The sequence below is a fragment of the Salvelinus fontinalis genome, chromosome 4 (genome assembly GCF_029448725.1).
Source record: "Salvelinus fontinalis isolate EN_2023a chromosome 4, ASM2944872v1, whole genome shotgun sequence".
Lineage (NCBI taxonomy): Eukaryota > Metazoa > Chordata > Actinopteri > Salmoniformes > Salmonidae > Salvelinus > Salvelinus fontinalis.
In genome coordinates, this window is record NC_074668.1 from 32,873,825 (window position 1) to 32,879,824 (window position 6,000).

Below are 6,000 nucleotides of genomic sequence, written 5' to 3' on the forward strand. Positions count from 1 at the left end.
CACTAACAAAACAAATAAACGGTGTAGACAGATCTGAACGACGGACTCACATAACACACGAGAACGCACGAACAGGGAAAAAAGCCTACACATAAATGACACTGAACAAACAAACCGAAACCAGTCCCGTGTGGCGTAACGACATACACAAACACAGGAGACAATCACCCACAACGAACACTGTGAAAACACCTACCTAAATATGACTCTTAATTAGAGGAACGCCAAACACCTGCCTCTAATTAAGAGCCATACCAGGCAACCCATAAACCAACATAGAAACAGAAAACATAGAATGCCCACCCAAACTCACGTCCTGACCAACTAACACATATAACAAACTAACAGAAATAGGTCAGGAACGTGACATAACCCCCCCCCCCATAAGGTGCGAACTCCGGGCGCACCAGCACAAAGTCTAGGGGAGGGTCTGGGTGGGCATCTGACCACGGTGGTGGCTCAGGCTCCGGGCGAGGTCCCCACCCCACCATAGTCAATCCCAGCTTCCATCTCCCCCTATGAATGTCCACCCTCATCTTACCCCCACAAAATCCTTTTGGTAACAACAACAGGGGCAGCACCGGGACAGAGGGATAGATCAAGACAGAGGGATAGATCAGGCTAGAGAGGTAGCTCAGGATAGAGAGGTAGATCAGGATAGAGGGGCAACTCCGGACTGAAAGGCAGCTCCGGACAGAGAGACAGCTCTGGACTGAGGGGCAGTTCTGGGTAAATAGCCGCTCCGGGCTAAGGGACAGCTCATGACTGGCTAATGGCTCTCGACGCTCATGGCTGGCTGACGGCTCTCGACGCTCATGGCTGGCTGACGGCTCTCGACGCTCATGGCTGGCTGACGGCTCTCGACGCTCATGGCTGGCTGACGGCTCTCGACGCTCATGGCTGGCTGACGGCTCTCGACGCTCATGGCTGGCTGACGGCTCTCGACGCTCATGGCTGGCTGACGGCTCTCGACGCTCATGGCTGGCTGACGGCTCTCGACGCTCATGGCTGGCTGACGGCTCTCGACGCTCATGGCTGGCTGACGGCTCTGGACGCTCATGGCTCGCTGACGGCTCTGGACGCTCATGGCTGGCTGAAGGCTCTGGACGCTCATGGCTCACTGACGGCTCTGGCAGATCCTGTCTGGTTGGCGGCTCTGGCAGATCCTGTCTGGTTGGCGGCTCTGGCAGATCCTGTCTGGTTGGCGGCTCTGGCAGATCCTGTCTGGTTGGCGGCTCTGGCAGATCCTGTCTGGTTGGCGGCTCTGGCAGATCCTGTCTGGTTGGCGGCTCTGGCATATCCTGTCTGGTTGGCGGCTCTGGCGGATCCTGACTGATAACTGGCTCTAGCGGCTCCTGACTGACTATCGGCTCTGACGGCTCGGGACAGACGGGCGGCTCTAATGGCTCAGGACAAACGGATGGCTCAAACGGCGCTGGGGAGACGGATGGCTCAGACGGCGCTGGGGAGATGGATGGCTCAGACGGCGCTGGGGAGACGGATGGCTCAGACGGCGCTGGGGAGACGGATGGCTCAGATGGCGCTGCGGAGACGGATGGCTCAGATGGCGCTGCGGAGACGGATGGCTCAGACTGCACCTGTCTGGCGGAAGGCTCTGGCTGCTCCTGTCTGGCGGAAGGCTCTGTAGGCTCATGGCAGACGGGCAGCTTTGCAGGCTCATGGCAGACAGGCAGTTCATGCACCGTTGGGCAGACGGCAGAATCTGGCCGGCTGAGACGCACTGTAGGCTTGGTGCGTGGTGCCGTAACTGGAGGCACCTGACTGAGGACACGCACTTCAAGCCTAGTGCGGGGAGCAGGGACAGGGCACACTGGACTCTCAAAGCGTGCTATATTCCTGGTGCGTGGTACCGGCACTGGTGGCACCGGGCTGAGTGCACGCACATCAGGACGAGTACAGGGAGAAACAACAGTGTGCACAGGACTTAGGAGACGCACATGTGGCTTAGTGCGCGGTGCCGGAACTGGAGGCACTAGGCTGGAGACACGCACTATAGGGAGAGTGCGTGGAGGAGGCACAGGGCTCTGAAAACGCACTGGAAGCCTGGTGCGTGGTGTAGGCACTGGTGGTACTGGGCTGGGGCGGGGAGGTAGTGCCGGAAATACCGGACCGTGAAGGCATACTGGCTCCCTTGAGCACCGAGCCTGCCCAACCTTACCTGGTTGAATGCTCCCCGTCGCCCGACCAGTGCGGGGAGGTGGAATAACCCGCACCGGGCTATGTAGGCGAACCGGGGACACCATGCGTAAGGCTGGTGCCATGTAAGCCGGCCCGAGGAGACGCACTGGAGACCAGACGAGTTGAGCCGGCCTCATGACACCTGGCTCAATGCCCAATCTAGCCCTACCAGTGCGGGGAGATGGAATAACCCGCACTGGGCTATGCACTCGTACAGGAGACACCGTGCGCTCTACTGCGTAACACGGCGCCTGCCCGTACTCCCGCTCTCCACGGTAAGCCTGGGAAGTGGGCGCAGGTCTCCTACCTGCCCTTGGCCCACTACCTCTTAGCCCCCTCCCAAGAAATTTTTGGGGTCTCCTCTCGGGCTTCCAGCCACGTCTCCTTGCTGCCTCCTCATACAACCGCCTCTCTGCTTTCGCTGCCTCCAGCTCAGCTTTGGGACGGCGATATTCTCCCGGCTGTGCCCATGGACCTCTCCCGTCCAATATTTCCTCCCAAGTCCATGATTCCTGTGTATAATCCTGCTTGACTTCACGCCGCTTGGTTCTGGATTGGTGGGTGATTCTGTAACGGCTTTCCTCCTCCTCTTCATCAGAAGAGGAGGAGCAGGGATCGAACCAAAATGCAGCTGAGTTTGTAGACATAATTTATTAACGAAAAAACACGAACTCGACTAATACACTAACAAAACAAATAAACGGTGTAGACAGAGGACTCACATAACACATGAGAACGCACGATCAGGGAAAAAGGCCTACACATAAATGACACTGAACAAACAAACCGAAACCAGTCCCATGTGGCGTAAGGACATACACAAACACAGGAGACAATCACCCACAACGAACACTGTGAAAACACCTACCTAAATATGACTCTTAATTAGAGGAACGCCAAACACCTGCCTCTAATTAAGAGCCATACCAGGCAACCCATAAACCAACATAGAAACAGAAAACATAGAATGCCCACCCAAACACGTCCTGACCAACTAACACATATAACAAACTAACAGAAATAGGTCAGGAACGTGACAGGAATTACCTGGATTCCTGCATAAATTGGTCATACAATTTGATCTGATCTTCATCTAAGTCACAATAATAGACAAACACAATCTGTTTAAACTAATAACACACAAACAATTACACATTTTCATGTCTTTATTGAACACACCGTGTAAACATTCACAGTGCAGGGTGGAAAATATATGTGAACTCTTGGATGTGAACTCTTGACCCTCCTTTGGCAGCAATAACCTCAACCAAACATTTTCTGTAGTTGTGGATCAGACCTGCACAACGGTCAGGAGGAATTTTGGACCATTCCACTTTACAAAATTGTTTCAGCTAAGCAATATTCTTGGGATGTCTGGTGTGAACCGCTCTCTTGAGGTCATGCCACAGCATCTCAATTGGGTTGAGGTCAGGACACTGACTGGGCCACTCCAGAAGGCGTATTTTCTTCTGTTGAAGCCATTCTGTGGTTGATTTACTTCTGTGTTTTGGGTCGTTGTCCTGTTGCATCACTCAACTTCTGTTGAGCTTCAATTGACAGACAGCCTCTTCTGCAAAATGTCTTGATAAACTTGGGAATTCATTTTTCCATCGATGAGAGTAAGCTGTCCATGTCCTGAGGCAGCAAAGCAGCCCCAAACCATGAGCTCCCTCCACCATACTTTACAGTTGGGATAAGTATTTGATGTTGTGTGCCTTTTTTTTCTCCACACATAGTGTTGTGTGTTCCTTCCAAACAACAACTTAATTGTAGTTTCATCTGTCCACAGAATATTTTGGAAAATCTACTGGAAAATCCAGCTGCACTTCTGCAAACTTCAGACGTGCAGCAATGTTTTTCTTGGACAGCAATGGCTTCTTCTGTGGTGTCCTCCCATGAACACCATTCTTGTTTAGTGTTTTACGTATCGTAGACTAGTCAACAGAGATGTTAACATGTTCCAGAGATTTCTGTAAGTCTAGCTCACACTCTAGGATTCTTCTTAACCTCATTGAGCATTCTGCGCTGTGCTCTTGCAGTCATTTTTTTGCAGGATGGCCTCTCCTAGGGAGAGTAGCAACAGTGCTGAACTTTCTCCATTTATCGACAATTTGTCTTACCATGGACTGATGAACTTAAAGGCTTTTAGAGATACTTTTGTAACCCTTTCCAGCTTTATGCAAGTCAACAATCCTTAATCTTAAGTCTTCTGAGATCTCTTTTGTTTGAGGCATGGTTCACATCAGGCAACACTTCTTGTGAATAGCAAACTCAAATTGTGCGAGTGTTTTTTATAGGGCTAGACAGCTCTAACCAACATCTCTAATCTCGTCTCATTGATTGGACTCCAGGTTAGCTGACTCCTGACTCCAATTAGCTTTTGGAGAAGTCATTAACCTAGGGGTTCACATACTTTTTCCAACGTATACTGTGAATGTTTAAATTATGTATTCAATATAGAAAAGAAGAATACAATAATTTGTGTGTTATTAGTTTAAGCATACTGTGTTTGTCTATTGTTGTGACTTAGATGAAGATCAGATCAAACTGTATTACCAATTTATGCAGAAATCCAGGTAATTCCAAAGGGTTCACATACTTTTTCTTGCCACTGTAGGTCTATACATGACTGGATATTTGCAACTGAAATAACATGTTGAGTGAACATTGCTTTTATTGCAAACATATTCCTAGTGAATACTATAGCATTGTGTTTAGAGAGTTTTACAGGTTAATGACACTACTGCTACTGCCAATTGCCTGTTGCTATAGCAAGCAATATTATGAGGCCTTATCCATGAGTCACCGTATGCTTTAAACAACAAAAAAAGAAGAAAAGAAAGGCAGCAATCAAGCGGTAGTACTTACTACACTACTGGTCATTGAAATAGATGGTCCCTTTTACTTCCAGTGAGCAGTTGTGATTTAGTTTATGGTACTGTTTTCATAGCATTATGACCCCAACTAATGCTTATGCCCATCACTAATGAAAGTGTCTGCTTTAGTTCGTTATCCAAATGATTGAAAGGGCAACCACAGTGATCACCTATCTAAAAAAAGATGCATAATTTTTATGTGGGTGAAAGAAGTATAGCATAAGATACATGTACGTTTTGCAGTTGCTTTCAAGGTAGACTATATCGGGTTGTGATGGTTATTGATCCGGATGGGTTGAAATCAAGATTCCATGGCAATGCCATTACAATTCCTCCAACTCTAAAATTATGTTTTGCTGAGAGCAAAGAATAAAATGAGATACAGCCTGGTAAGACTTTTTGTATCCTAAAGCAATTTTGAACACTCCAAAAAAAACATTCAACTTTCAGCAGGCGTCCATTTCAACAAGTCTGTCTTTGTCTTTAAAAAATCCCAACAGTGCTGCCCTCTACACATTTGTTTAAAAATACTTGCTGATATACAGTATGAGAGGCAGGGGAGGAATGAAACTTTAGAGTTTCAAATCTGGAGTGCATTTTGAAATATGAAAAGGTGAACCAGGAGAGTATTTGAAAGGGGTCTTGGTGCAGTTGGGGGTGACATGTATTCACAGACATATCCAAAAGGCAGGCACCTCAAGTCATGCTAGCATGCCCGGTCGTACAATGGTGCAGTATGCTCTGACCCACCCTGCAGACCCCCGGTTTGTTATTCCTGTATGTGATACTGTACACTGGAGCAGGCTCAGAGAGACAGCATGATTTCTTAAGGAAACCAGAAAGAGTGGATAGGTGCCTGCTCAGCGATGAAACACAGGGCTATTTATCCAAGCCGTTAAATAAGGCTTCAAGAACAACACCCCCT